A 15,620-nucleotide genomic window follows, 5' to 3' on the forward strand; every position below is an offset into this window, starting at 1 on the left:
TAGGTATGGCAAGAACATCTATACATCAACCTTGGCTTTCAAAACTACAAATTACCAGGCCCATATGGCCAAATACGTTTTTGCTAAAGGGGCAAGTTAATGCAGGGAGTTAAACATCTTTTTTCCTTAAGTATAGCAGAAACGATTTGTCTAGTCCTGGACCAGTCTTCATGATAAACTTATAAAACCAGCAATATAAAAAGAAAAGGCAAGGGGACACCAAGAAAAAGGGAAATGTCCCCCAGGCATCTTCCCAGTCTCAAAAAGAGTACATGACTAATTACTTCTTCTCCTGGCTCCCTTTTCACCCAGCATCCCTTCTCTTCATCACAAACCTCTTCTAACAACAAGGTTTCAACCTAAACCTCAAAAAATCTTCTCTAATTCCTTCTCACAGGGTAACATTTCTGGGATGCCTTTTGGGTTCTTACTTCTTGATGGCATTTCTCTCTTCAAAAGTTGTTTCGTTTTGCCACTAATGTTTTTTTAACTCTGGCTTATCAGTCCATCTCCATGGCAAGGGTGTTCTCAGAATTTTTGGCTATATGATGTCACCCATTCTAATGCTTCCTTTATTCAGACTGCATATTAGGAGGATTGAGTGACTTCTAAAGTCAGTTTGGACTTTGCATCAGAACCCTTTGTACTTCCCTGTGCCAGTCCTAGGCTTTGTAAAGAAGGAACTCCTATGAATGGCATTCACATTCAGCTAAATCCAGATCTTTCTCTCTTCTTTTTTACTCCAACTCAGATTGTAAGAACAGATGCATCAGGCTTTGTCTGGACATGGTTTCCAGATGAATCAACGTGCAAATGATGTGTTATCCTCACTTCAGGAAAATGCATCAACATCAAGGAAATGATGGCTCTAATAAAGGCACTGGAAGCCTGGAATAAATTGTGGAATCCAGGACACTTCTGATGATTACTGACAACATCACAATGATGGTAGATGAACAAGGAGAGCCAGATATTACCCCATATGCCGAGTAGCCATGATTGCTGGGGAAGAAGCATCTCAGCACACTCTCTCCCTTTAGGTCATTTACATTCTGTCAGATTAAAACACAGCAGCTGACACTCTGAGCAGATCCAGGATAGACCCTCATGAATAGATGCTTTCCCAGAGGTCTTCTAAAAGATTGCCCATCAGAGGGGAATTCCTAAAGTAGATCTGTTTGCCTCCACTCATAACACAGAGTTAAACATATTCCATTCCAGGACTCCTTGCAAAGCTTGCCTGGAAAATAGATGCCTTGTATTTCCCAGGGATGAATTTCTTCAATGCCCTTCCCCCTCGTTCTTTCCTAATTACAAGAGTTGTACTAAAGATCAAGAAGGTAACTCCATTTTGGCCCAGACAGCATTGGATCTCCCTTCTCATGCACTTGGCCATGGGCAATTACCAGATGCATCCAAATATGGTGGATCTACTCACAAAGGACAGGGAATCTGAACCTGACTATTTGGGTAACTGACTTTTGATCCCATTAAGGCACCTCTTTACAGAGAACAGGCAGCAGATGCTTAGAGGCTAGAAGACCTACTACTCATAAATTAAATTTTGCTAAATGGAAAAAGTAATTCTAATTGGTTACATACCAGAGACCAGAACCTATCCCAAACAGGTGTGCTGCTGTGGTTCTCCAGTACCTGTGTGAATTTCTCGGTTTTGGTTTGTCTTACCCTTTAAGCAAACACAACTTCTCAGTCATTTCAGCTTGTCTGCTCTAAGATCTACCCCCTCCCCTTTCCAGGTTAGATGATATTTGACAGTGATGTTAAATATTAGACCACCTAGGAAACATCATGAGATCTGACTTTTGTTTTGGAGAAAGTAACTCTATCTCCTTTTGAACCTTCATTTAGTACTTCCCTTATATTCCTTTCCTGGAAGACCGCTTTACTTGTTGCATTTACTTCATCTTTAAGAAGCCTTAATGTATTTTTTGGTCTTTCATAATTCTGGAGTGAATCCTAGAACTAATCATCTGATGTTGTAAATCTTTGTTTATTCATTACCATTAGGACCTCAGTTCTGTCCTCTGAACCTATCTGGCCGTTTCCAAGCTCGCGTCAGCCAAAAACTCTCAGCTAAGACCTACCCATAATGCCCCTCTACTAGTTACTTCAGATCTCGTTTGCTGTGTTCTTAGTCGTTCTAGCCATCTCTCTTAAAGCTAAGTAGCAAATTGTTAATTTTAAGACCGTTTCTATTCAACATTATTTATTTTTTAGTCAAGTTAGCCTTTTCTCACTGTTGCCTATAACCTAAGCTTATTTCCTACCCTTTTCCTTGGTAATTTAATTTTTTACCTTTATTGGTACTGTCCCTCTCTCCTGTCTTTGACAAGCCTTTCCTTTTTACTAGTGGTATTTTTTTAAAATAACATCATTGATATTTTCTCCCTTAATTTTTCTATAGGGTAGCCTTGTTGCCTTACTATGTCAGACAAAGCTAAGTTGGGATTTAAACAGTTTGACAAGTGCGGACGTAAGATGCCTACCTCAGATGCACATGTTCGGTGTGTCTACTGTTTGGGCATGGATCATATTAAAGCTGGCTGTGACATTTGTGATAGTTTTAGTAATTGTACACCAGCAGAACGTAAAAATAAACTTATCTTAAAAGGATTACTCAATGCACCTTTTCCAGAGGCTGTATCTGGGTCGGAGGTCTCACTCCCTCCAAAGACAAAAAAAACATAAGGAAAAATGGATTACTCAAGACACCTTTTTCCGAGACTCTGGGTCTGAGGTCTCACCCACTCCAAAGACCAAAAAACATAAGGAAAACAGATTACTCAAGACACCTTTTTCGGAAGCGCTATCTGGGTCAGAGGTCTCACCCCATTCAAAGACCAAAAAAGATAAGGACAAATGGAGTCATTCGGTTCCTACATCTCTGTTAGTTATGGAGCCAAGTCTGCTCCGTGCTTTGCCGGTGCCCTCGGCACAGACCTTTTTGGCACCAGGCTCTGTGTCTTCTCCCTCAGTGCCGTCCATGATATTCACCTCTATTTCGGTTCCGTCCTCAGCACCACTGACTTCGGTGCCGTCCTTGGATCCGACATCGGCACTGATGGCTGTACCTGCTTCTGCACCATCCCCAGCCACCATGCCGACAGTTTCTTCAGCTACATTGGCTCCAAAACTCGAATACCTGCAAGGACAAGATACTTCCACTCTGCTGCATACTGTCTCTGTTCCGACAACAGTGTTTCCAAGTCGGCACTGTCCACCCTTGCTGCATTGGCTCCGGTGGAACTGATGCTCTCCCGAGGCAGTGCTTGGACCATCTGTACCTTGGTACCTAGCCCGGTGCCTATTTTCTTGCTGGCGCCGTCTTTGTCCATGGCTCCGGTTTCCAGTTCTCTCAGAGCTCCTCACGGCAAAGTGTGACCCCGGTTCCGAGGTTGTCCCTTCCGGTTCCGGACTACAGTCCCTCCTCAGGTGGGCCTGCTGTACAGGTAATGGACTCGCAGTCAGCACCAATGCCATCAGTATCAGAACCCTCCCCTAGCATGCACCTCTCCCAACCCTCTATTTCGGGACCCCGGGCACGGGAGTCACAAGAACCCTCTTTGAAGGGAACCCCTTCTCTGGAGTTCTGCTCAGAATATCCCACTGGGGAGCCACCCTGGAAGAAAAGGTGCAAGGGGAAGCACCTTAATTCACCGGAGGAATCTATCACCAAAGACACTGATTGTGATGAGAGGGAAGGGTCCCCATGGTCTTTCCCAGACGACATCTCATTCAGAGACATTCTCAAAGTCATCAAGCAGCGGGGAGACTGGATGTCCTATAAGCCTTCTTCTGAGGAATCAGTGTTCCTGCAGGCCTTCCGTGCCCAGCCATCTATTTCCTGGGTGACTCTGGCAGATGACCTTGCTAAAATCATTGTGCAGTATGCCTGGAAGGCCCCATACAATGTAGAAACTGTCCCTCAAAGGCCAGACAAAAAATGTTATCTACACCTGAAGACCAGCCCCACTGGTCCTAGCAGTTGACAATTGATTCTATGGTCGTGGCGGTGGCCACCAAGAGGGAACTGGCAGAAGCTAGTTCCACCATCCATCCTTTAAACAGACAGTCCCGGACCATGGACAGACTAGGGAAATGGACCTATGCTTCAGCGACATTCGCCATTCAGTCGCTGTACTATCTGGCACACTTTACTTGCCTTCAAAGAGACCTAATTTTCGAAATGTCTCCCTGTTTGGTGGGGTACTGCCTGATGAGGTGCGTGATACTGTCGCCTTGCAGCTAGATACCTTTGAATCCATCTCAAACTCATCGATGCGTTTGATATCTCACTCCACCGTGGGGGCAGCTCGAGCTGCTGCATCAGGCGTTGTCATAAGATGTAATGCTTGGATGCGGTTGTGTGACTTTACAGACCCCTTTAAATCTTCCTTCGTCAGTGCACCTGTCAACGAATCTTGACTTTTTGGACCCAAAGTACGAGACACACTTACATGTAGTGAGAAAGATGGAAGGAACTTGTCTTCTGTGGGTATATGCCTTTCCAACCCCCAGAGGTCCTACTGCAGGTACCAGAAGGGAGGAAAAATGTGGTTCAAGAAATCCCAAGGACCTTTTCATGACACTCATGGTGAACACTTCCCCCCAGGGCAGAGGGGCAACTCATATGGAAGATGTCCCTTTTGGGGTGGGGGGGTCCGTATAACCAGGGAGCTAGAGATTCTTTCTCTGGCAGACTCGTACCCATGCTTCTGAACAGGGGCCCGATTGCTTTCCTCTGGAAGCAGTGAGGGGTAGTTTTTCTCTGCATCTAATAGCCTGGCATCTTATTACTACCAATTTTTGGGTGCAGAGAATAACATCCAGAGGCTACCAAATACCATTCGATTTAACTCCCATGCCCAATGTACCACCCAATCAGAGGGAATTAGCAGCTTTAGAAATAGAAAAGCTGCTAAGGAAAAAGAGTCATCCAACCAGTGCCACCAGACCAGACAGGATCCAGGTTTTACTCAAGGTTCTTTTTAGTGCCAAAAACAGGGGACTGGAGACCAATACTGAATCTCAGCCTGTTGAACAAATTTATCAAACTTCAAAATTTCTGGATGGTTACAATACAGTCCATTCTTCCCTTCCTAGGGAGGGATAACTGGATGTGCTCTATAGACCTCCAGGACGCGTACTGCCACATAAAGATGGGTCACTGCTCCTGGAGGTTTCTCTGCTCCCAGCTGGGAGCCAATCACTACCAGTTCGGGGCACTGCCATTTGGTCTCTCGACAGTCCCTCGAGTGTTTACCAAATGTATGGCAGTTGTGGCAACTCATCTTCGACTACAAGGATTTCAGGTTTTTCCCTATGTAGACAATTGGCTCCTTACCACTCCAACCAGGAATCTTCTTACACTCAAGGTCTTGCTCTCCGCTTGGGGATTACAGTCAACAAGGACAAATCTCAATGTCTCCAATGAAGACACTGGAATTCATTGGAGCGGTCTTCGACACAACATCCTGTAAAGATTTTCTCCCCCCTCACAGGTTTTCGAGCATAAAGCATCAAATCCAAGACCTTCTTCCTCAGACCTATGTACCAGGACGTCTTGTACTGCAACTGTTAGGCTCTGTGGTGGCTGCCATTACTTTGGTACCACTGGCGAGACTGCACATGAGAATCCTACAGTGGCTCCTTTCCACACAATGGTCGTCGCTAATTTACCCACTCGACCACATGTTGCGTCTTTCAAACCGTTGCAAGGAAGAAATGTTATGTTGGATGAACCCACAAATGAATCTTTGGTGTCGACCGTTCTGTCTTCTCCAGCCCATGGCCACGGTGACCACAGACGCTTCCCTATTAGGGTGGGGGGGACATTTCCAGGGAAAGACTGTCCAAGGCACTTGGTCCCCCATGGAGGCCATTTTGCACATAAATGTCCTGGAACTGAGGGCAGTTCTCCTAGCATTTCAAGCAATCCATGCATCCCTAACCTCTGGGACCATTGCAATTCAGTCAGACAACATGTCAGTTGTCTGGTATATCAACAAGCAAGGCGGAACCAGGTCTTACCCCCTGTGTCAGGAAGTCATGAGGATTTGGCACTGGGCAATAGCTTCCAACCGCTTCCTTATAACAACACACATTCAAGGGAGTTCCAACCTTATTGCGGACAATCTGAGCAAGAACATCCTGATGCCTCAGGAGTGGTCCCTCAACCCTGTAACAGCAGATCGGATCTTCCAATGCTAGGGCAAGCCTTGCTGTGACCTGTTTGCTCCCCCCCCCCAACTACAGATGCATAAGCCACTTTGCCCAGATCCCCCCTCAGTCAGAGGGAACCACCGAGGGATGCTCTAACTCACGATTGGCCATCAGGTCTTCCCTAGGGCCTCATCTGATTCACAGTCCCTGGATCCTGGATCATTCCCAAGACCTATCTCATCCTCTGGGACTGATTCATCCCAACCTGCACAGTCTCAAGCTCAAAATTTGGTTCCTTCACTTCCAATGATTGCCAGGCTGCCTGACTTCCCCTCTCCTGTTCTTGAAATTCATCTGGCTTTACTCAAACCTTCCACTTGGAAAGTTTATTCTAGTAAATGGACTAGATTCTCTTTCTGGGCCAAAGATCAGAACTTAGACCCTTTCTCTATGCCTATTCAAGAGATCCTACAATACCTGACTACTGTTTTGCATGCAAGAGCCTCAGCTTTGACGATCACTGTACATTTAGCAGCTATCGCCAATTTTCATAATGATCTTGATAATTCTTCAGTTATGTCGCACCGCCTATGCAAGACCTTTTTGAAAGGAGTATTACTTGTTAAACCTCCGATCAAGCCTCCCTTAGAACCCTGGGGCTTGACTTTGGGACTTCAGTCTCTCACAGATTCTCCTTTCGAGCCTTTTGATTCATGTGATTTGCAATTTTTGTCATGGAAAACCTAACTTCTAGTAGCACTTACCTCAACGGGAAGAGTATCTGAGCTGCAGGCTTTGAGTGTCAAGAGTCCTTGCTTGATCTTCCACACAAATAGGGTGTCCCTTTGTACTGACCCTTCTTTCTTGCCCAAGGTAATTTCTGGCTTTTCCATTAACCAATCTATTGACCTGCCGATTTTCTTCCCTCAGCATTCTAACAGAGGGGAATACCTTTTGCACACCCTTGATGTGCATTGGCAACTTCGTTGTTATTTTGACAGGACTATATCTTTCAGGAAAACCGATAAATTGTTTGTGGCCTTTGCAGGATCCAGGTTGGGTAAACCTGTTTACAAAGTGACTTTATCCTTCTGGCTTAGAAACGTCATTACTTTATCTACCAACAGAATAAGCTCTCCTTACCTTCCAGAATAAAGGCTCATTCTACTAGATCTATGGCTACTTCTATAGCATTTCATTCCAGAGCCCCTATGGATGATATCTGCACAGTAGCCACTTGAGCAAAACCTCATACCTTTATATCTCATTACAAATTGGATTTGGCCTCCACAGGACAAGCATCTTTTGGTTCTATGGTGCTCAGGAATATCCTTCCTTAGGGCCACCCAGGACTCAAGTAGCTGGGGACTCGGTCCTAATGGTAATGAATAAACAAAGATTTACAACATCAGATAAAGAAGTTATGTCTTATCATAATGTTCCATCTGTGTTGTAGATATTTGTTCATACATTACTTCCTGCCCTCCTTCCCCTGCCTGGACTCCTGGTGGAATTTAGGAACTCCTGGCTAGGGTATTTGCTCAGACAGAGCCTCCTCCTATTTTTTTTTCTATTACTACATCTATTATCTAAAAGCGGGCAAACTCAATCTGAAGTAACTAGGAGAGGGGCATTATGGGTAGGTCTTGGCTGAGAGTTTTTGGCTGGCGTGAGCTTGGAAATGGCCGTATCTGTTCCGAGGACGGAACCGAGGTCCTAATGGTAATGAATGAACAAAGATTTACAAGACAGATGGAACGTTATGGTAAGACATAGCTTCTTTTTTCGTTTACATCTAAAGCGCTTTCTGAATTTACTCTGAACCATTCTGTTTATATATTTGTGTGTGTGTGTGTATATGTGTATATATATATATATATATATATATATATATATATATATATATATATGTGTGTGTGTGTGTGTGTGTATATGTCTATATATATATATATATATATATATATATATATATCTACACTGTTAGAAATTCCTTGTGCTCTGACCTGAGTGCTCTCAAACAATCTGGAAATATAATCGGTGATGAGTATAATTCTTGGCACTTTAACTTTTCAGAGTTCTGCATTGTCCTAATTTTTGTCTAAATTATTTTATATATTTGCGGAGTGAATTATTTTATATATTTGCTGGCATTGTCTTTTTTCTTCCTGATCTCTTCTGGAACCCCCCCCCCCCCCCCCATTCCTGTGCTGGTGTTAAAGTTTATAAAACTAATGAACTAAAAAAAGAGCTCCAGACAGAGAAAACCAGGTCCGATGTTAATATAAAAGTTCTTCCTTACTTTATTAGAAACCACAAATACACATTAAGCGGTTTTCGTCATACCATTTGGAATGACTTCTTCAGATAAAATACGTATGGCAGCCTCCAGCTTAAATACTGCATTCTTAACCAATTATCTAATTACCAAAATAAATTACTCTTAATAGAGTGAAAGATGTTAAAGGAAAATCCACCCCAAAAGTTAAAAGGGCGATCCTGGACTACAAATTATGTAAATACATATGTATAAGTCTTTCTTAAAACATTAAAAAGCTCATAGACAACTTATTCTCACTACAACCCAGACCCCAATAAAATTTATACACAAAAGCAAAAGGGTCTAGGGGGGTATAGGAGGGTACAAGCCTATGGGACTAAAACTAGAATAATTTTTTTATGGTTTAAGAAAGATTTATACATATGTATTTACATAATTTGTAGTCCAGGATCGCCCTTTTAACTTTTGGGGTGGATTTTCCTTTAACATCTTTCACTCTATTAAGAGTAATTTATTTTGGTAATTAGATAATTGGTTAAGAATGCAGTATTTAAGCTGGAGGCTGCCATACGTATTTTATCTGAAGAAGTCATTCCAAATGGTATGACGAAAAGCGCTTAATGTGTATTTGTGGTTTCTAATAAAGTAAGGAAGAACTTTTATATTAACATCGGACCTGGTTTTCTCTGTCTGGAGCTCTTTTTTAGTTCATTGTTTTTTTACGTTCGTTACTAGTTTCGGATAAAGTTTATAAAACTGGTATAACAGCTTTTTTGTTATCTGATTGCTTCAAGGCTTGCTGATGTAAAATAGCCCCTGTTTGTAAATTCCTGCATAAAGTGTTAGAAACTCCTTGTGTTCTGACTTGAGTGCTCTCAAACAGTCTGGAAATATAATCGGTGATAAGTATAATTCTTGGCACTTGGACTTTTCAGAGTTCTGCGTTGTCTTAATTTTTGCCTGAATTATTTTATATATTTGCTGACTGAATTATTTTATATATTTGCTGGCATTGTTTTTTTTGTTCCTGATCTCTTCTGAAACTGGTTTTCTCCCTCCCACCCACGCTATTTCTGTGGTGTTTGTAATAGTTGGTGGCTTTGCCGTTGCCCGCCCCTACTGTAAATTTGATCTAGGACATTCCTCCCAGTCTAGTGTTCATTCTACCTGTTACAGAGAGAACATTTGAGAAGGCCAACCCACTTAGGTTCTTAACCTTGAATTATGTTTTGCTCCTCCTTCCTTCCCTTGCACTTTAATAACAAAAAAAAATCTTCTTGTGTTTCTGAGTGCTGAGTGTGTTTTCAGCTGATAACTATTTTTTTTTGGCACTTAACTGTTCAGAGTTGAATAAAGCAACAAATGAATTGGGTCAGAATACATTTTGAATAAATTGCATTTATTTAAACACTGTATTTGCTTTATTTTTAGTGGTTTAGCTGCTTTTTGAAAAAAAAAATCTAAGCTTGTTTCCTGCCTTTCCTATAACTAGTGTATCCAGATACAGATTTGCTTTATCCAGGACTGTTGGTAAGCTTCTGAGCCCCCCAAGCCTTTTTGTATTGGAGGGAAGCCTTCTAGCTTATCAATGGGAGTGGTAAGCACTAGGTAGCCTATCTGCCAAAAGAATAGTGGTTTCTGGCCCAGAAATTGTAGTTTATTGGCTGTTTGGGCAGTTTTTCCATCTCTTTCAACTTTCTGAATTAAAAGCCCGCATTTGTGCTTGTTTCCTGCCTTTCCTGTAACTAGTCCACTCCAGATACAGATTTGCTGTATGCAGGACTGTTGGTAAGCTTCTGAGCCTCTCCAAGCCTTTCTGTGTTGGAGGGAAGCCTTTTAGCTTATCAGTGGGAGTGGTAAGCACTAGGTAGCCTATCTACCACACGAGGAGTGGCTTTTGGCTTATAAATTGTAGTTTATTGGCCATTTGGGCAGTTTTTCCATCTCTTTCAAAAAAGCCCACATTTGCTCTTGTTTCCCTCCTTTCCTGCACAGATTTGCTGTATCCAGGACTGTTTGTAAGCTTCTGAGTGGTGCAAAAGTCTGCTCTTCAGTTTTTCCCTTAGATCTGCTAGTTCTCTCCTCTCCTGCACTTTTACTAGCTTATTAGTTTAGCACTTTACCAGACTTCTTGTAACAATTATTGGAGCACACAAAAGTGCTACCAGCACTAAACATTCTAAAAGGAAATGCCCACCCCTCCAGGCATGTCTAAAGGTCAGTTCCCTGTGCTTTCTTCTATTAACCTGGTGAATTTGGGCATCCTGAGACAATGTAGCAATTGCCTCATGTACACGGACAACCCTCTCCTCTTACCTCCCAACACTCAGACTTGTGGGAGATGCAGTTGTATATCCAAATTGGAAGCCATGCACTCTCCAGCCTAGACCAGAATAGCTGGTCAAGAGGATAAGGTCAACACTTGCACCACACCACATGGAACACACAGCCCTCAAGAACACACATTAGCTCTACATTCACATAAAAATGTAAACCACACACCCACCTTCATGGAGGCTCTCAATAAAAATTTACACAAACAGCAGAGACCTCCAAGGCAGAAACGCACCCGACCACCACAACACAGCACTAATGACGAATCACATAACTGCTAAACAGTGTGCCACTCAACCAAAGCCCCTAAGGCAAAACAGCATGCCCAACACACCAGTCATAGGTGACTCGATAGCGAGGCACACTGGTGTCCCACTCACTAGTTTGAATAAGGAGAAAGTAACAGTCATCTGCCTGTCAGGTGCCAGGATCTGCCACATAATGCACGCTCTCAGGTCCCTCAACAACTGGTACAAATATGACTCTGTCATTGTACATGTGAGTGTGAATGACATGAGACATACCTCCCTGGACTACATGAAAAGAGACATGGAGGAGCTCTCAGATTATGTAGCCCAGGCGGATATGACCCTAGCCCTAAGCAACATCCTACCATCACCCAGAATGATACCACAGTACAAGCAGAAAATGATTGATCTCAACAATTGGCTATGTTTCTGGTGTCATTCTAAGGGGATCCAGTATCTCTCTGCCTGGGATGACATGATTGACAGACCTCGATGCTTTGCCAGGGATGGCCTGCATCTGTCACCCCTAGAGTTCCGGATACTGGCCAAGGCTCTTGCCACCCCTGTAGTGCCTTTTTATGTGGTGTTCCAAAGACCAAATTACCACCATAGCAGCTACAAACAAATGCAGTCTGAGAGTCATGCTGCTCAACGCTAGAAGTCTAAATCTCAAAATGCACTCGCTCGAAGCACTCCTTAAAATGGAGAACATCGACATTTGTGCTGTAACAGAGACCTGGTTCAAGGCAGCAGAAAGCACCCCTGCACTACCAGGCTGTAACTCATTCCACACCTTTCGGGCCCAGAACTTGAATCAAAGCTCCAAATGTGGTGGTGTTTCCATATTCATAAAGGATGCTCACACCTCCAGACTGGTAGCCCAACATAACGCATCTGAGATAATTCGGGTGCAGCTAACACTGGGTAAGACAACGATTCAGGTCGTAGCCTGCTATAGGTCCCCAGCCATGTCTAAAGACTCACACTCCACGTTCCTAAGCACCCTGGAGAATATTAGGGTCCAACCTAACACACTCACACTGGGCGATTTCTACTACCTCTCCATTAACTGGGAAAACTACTCCTGTACCAATACACTTTCCCAACGTTTCCTGGAAATTAATTAACTCCAATGCCCTGGACCAGCTTGTTCTTACCCCCACTAGAGGTAGCAATACCCCTGACCTGGTTATTACTAACATAGGCGGCTGTTGCCCTACACCAATATTCAATTCCTCCCTGGTTAGATCCGACTACAAACTAATCACCTTGGAAATCTACATCCCTCCCTCCACTCCGCAAAGGTAACCAACATGAAACACTTCTCCAAAGCTAACTTTGGGCTCCTAAAATCAGAGGTGGCTAACTTCATGGCACCCATGCAAATGGAGATCAGTTGCATGACCACCGAATCATACACCAATGCATTGTATGAACACGTACACAAATGCATGGATCTCGCCATACCCAATAGAACCAAGGCGCTCTCCTCCAAGAAAAGGAAGCCAATTTGGAGGTCTCCTGCCATAAACAAACTCTACAACAGAAGGAGGAAACTGATGCATAATAAGGTGAAGTCCCAAGACTGGAAAAACTCCCTTAGCCTCAACAAAAGGCTGAGATCCCTCATCAAATCCTCTAAAGCTAGCTATGAAAACAGAATTGCAGCAGATAGTAAAGACAACCACAAGGCTTTCTATAGTTATGTAAAGAATCTCCACGACAATACCCAGATTTGCTCTGAGCTACTGCACAATGGTACCTCCTATACCGAGCCAACATATTGCCAATATACTGGCCGACAGTTTCAGTGCTAACTTTACCCCCTCCCCCCAAAAGGACCAATCACAATACCAGTAGATTGCCAGGCACCCAGTATTACTGCTGGACAGGTTAAAACAGCACTGTCCAAGGCCAATAATACAGGTTCTATGGGACCTGCCAATATTCCTGGATGTGTTCTAAGTAAACTACAGAGTGAACTGGCACCTCACCTATGTGCCCTGTTCAATCCCAGCCTCACCTCAGGCTTTGTCCCTAGCGAGTGGCGCACTGCTACAGTCAACCCTCTCCACAAAGGAGGACTACAGACACCGGGAATTAACACCCCAATTAGGCTGGCGAGTCTGATATGCAAAGCTATGAAACGCATAATCGTGGACCTAATAAACAAGGATATAGGGAATCTCCAAATTCTGGATCCTACACAGTTTGGTTTTGTGAAGGGTAGATCATGCCTGCTCAACTTGGTCAACTTCTTTGTGTCAGTCACCAGAGCTGTGGATGAAGGCTGGGTGGTTCATACAGCCTACCTTGATCTGGCCAAGGCCTTTGATACCATTCCCCACTCAGGAATCATAGAAAAAAATCACTAAGCTAGGCATCAACTCCTATATCACTAGGTGAGTTGCAAACTGGCTCAGAGATAGAACCCACAGTGTGGAAGTAGCTGACTCCAAGTCAGACTGACGACCAGTCATGAGTGGAGTCCCACAAGGTTTGGTCCTGGGTCCTCTCCTGTTTAGTATCTACGTCTCTGAAGTCCAGACCAACATGAAGGGACTCTGGCTGACGAAGTTCGCAGATGATTGCCAGTTGGGAACTATTATTAACTCCCCTAGTGATGTTGACATCCTACAGAAAGGTCTCAATGACACCGACTGGTGTCAGAACCATGGCCTTAAGCTCAATGCCAGAAAAATGTGTCGTCATCCCATTTGGGAGAAACCTGGTTCCCTTGAATTACAACATTGATGGTAGTCCATTGAACACAGAAGGCGTTATAAGAGATCTGGGAACATAGGTTGACAGCTACCTCTCTTTTGACTACCATGTTGCCACTGTGGTCAGAAAGTCCTTCTGTGTGACACATCTCATTACTAAGGGTTTTGCATCCAGGAAGAAAGAGGTCATTGTCTCCCTCTACTCCTTTCCTCATTATGCCAGTCATCGAATGCCATGCCCCATTTGGCATGTACCTCACTAGACACCTGGAACAACTGGAGAGGCCGCAAAAGTACCTCACCAAGAGCATCCTAGGCCTTAAACACTTGTCCTATATGGACAGACCCAGCTCTGTTAGAAATGCTATATCTAAAGAAATCCCAATCCCTCCACACCACTAGCTCCAGAGACCTCAACCTCATTACCACAATCGACAGAACATGCTGGAGGGACAGGTTCATAACCCAGAGACTGCCCAGGCTATGGAATAGACTTCCCATGCATGTCAAGCAGAGCATCTCACTGACCCTCTTCAAGAAAAATCTTGATGAGGGGATGGGGATAGGAAATAGAAAATTCACCCCGGGGATCACTCCAGTGGCTCTACTCAACAGAGGCACTAGGAGCTAAAGTTGGGTGGCATGATGCCAGGGTAATCTTATGGGCTAGGCTTGTAAAGGCTCCAGGGACTTTAGCCTAGTACACACCAAGAAACTGTATATATATATATATAACACACACACACACACACACACACAAACGTACATATATTTTTTTAAGCTACTTTCCCTTGGCCTAGGTGAGGTCCCCTTTCTCCCCTTTTACTGCAAGCACATACTATTAGTAATTTGTTCTTGTCATACTTCGTTACGTTACAGCCTTCCTTGATTACAGGCATGAAAACTGTGATTTTTAGTGCCTCTATGCCCTTTTATACCAACACGCTCTTGTGCTTCAGTCGCCATGTTACATGGGTAAAGCACCCAAAAATATTTGTATGCAGGTTGGACATCCAGTCCTTTTCAGGATAGGTCTGCATAATGATTTTTATTCCCCTGCAACAGTGAGTATATTCTAACATGTACTGTTATGTTACGTTTACTTACAAAACTGTACTTTACAGCAACAGTTATTGCCAGATGTCTGTGATGCATTATGCTCGTTAAAAAGAAATGAAGTGATCTCATTTTGGTCATTTGGAGACTCATTACACTCCTAAATAGAGATTATAAAAATAATGGTAAATAGAGATTATAAAAATAATGGTAAAGATTGTGGAGATGATGTACTACCTTTTTAAGGGCTAGATTTTATTTAAAAATCTAACTGAATGGGAGAAGTGTTTTGGTGGGTAAAGGAGATTACTGAAGAGATTCATACTAACAGGCAAGGATGTTTAGTTAGCTTGGACTTTGAAAAAGCATAAGAGTTCTTTATACATAATAGCTTGCTTTTATCTGCACTTAAATTGATTACTAGAATGCCATTTAAAGTTTATTGCAGTTGTTATGTACAGTCTGCTGTTGATGTTTTTATGTGAAGAATGTGAAATATGTCACGAGTTCAAACAGGGAAGCTCATTAAGGTCCTTATTGTTTGCAGTTTGCATGTTCATGGTAATACAGTAAAGTTTAGCTCAAGTAAAGCTTTTGGAACTGTTTGCATTCCACAGACTGTCTTGCATGGATGTCATGATTCTTTTGGATGATAATCCTATTGCTCTCATGAGATATTTCAGTAGCGACTAATGAATGTGACAGCTTTGGGTTAACTGTTCCTGCGATTGAGAGTCTAGGTTTTGCATTTTTTGATAGGATAATTAGTATGCAGATGGGTTCCACTTCTATTAAAGT

At 43.2% G+C, this 15,620-nt stretch overlaps 1 protein-coding gene across 2 annotated transcripts in view; it reads left to right on the forward strand.

Annotated features, from left to right (window-relative positions):
* Positions 1 to 15,620, forward strand: part of FANCI (FA complementation group I) — a 2,406,750-nt gene that overhangs the window by 1,234,628 nt on the left and 1,156,502 nt on the right. The window lies entirely within an intron of this gene.

The sequence above is a fragment of the Protopterus annectens genome, chromosome 7.part0 (genome assembly GCF_019279795.1).
Source record: "Protopterus annectens isolate FY-2018-M chromosome 7.part0, PAN1.0, whole genome shotgun sequence".
Taxonomy (NCBI): Eukaryota; Metazoa; Chordata; order Ceratodontiformes; family Protopteridae; genus Protopterus; species Protopterus annectens.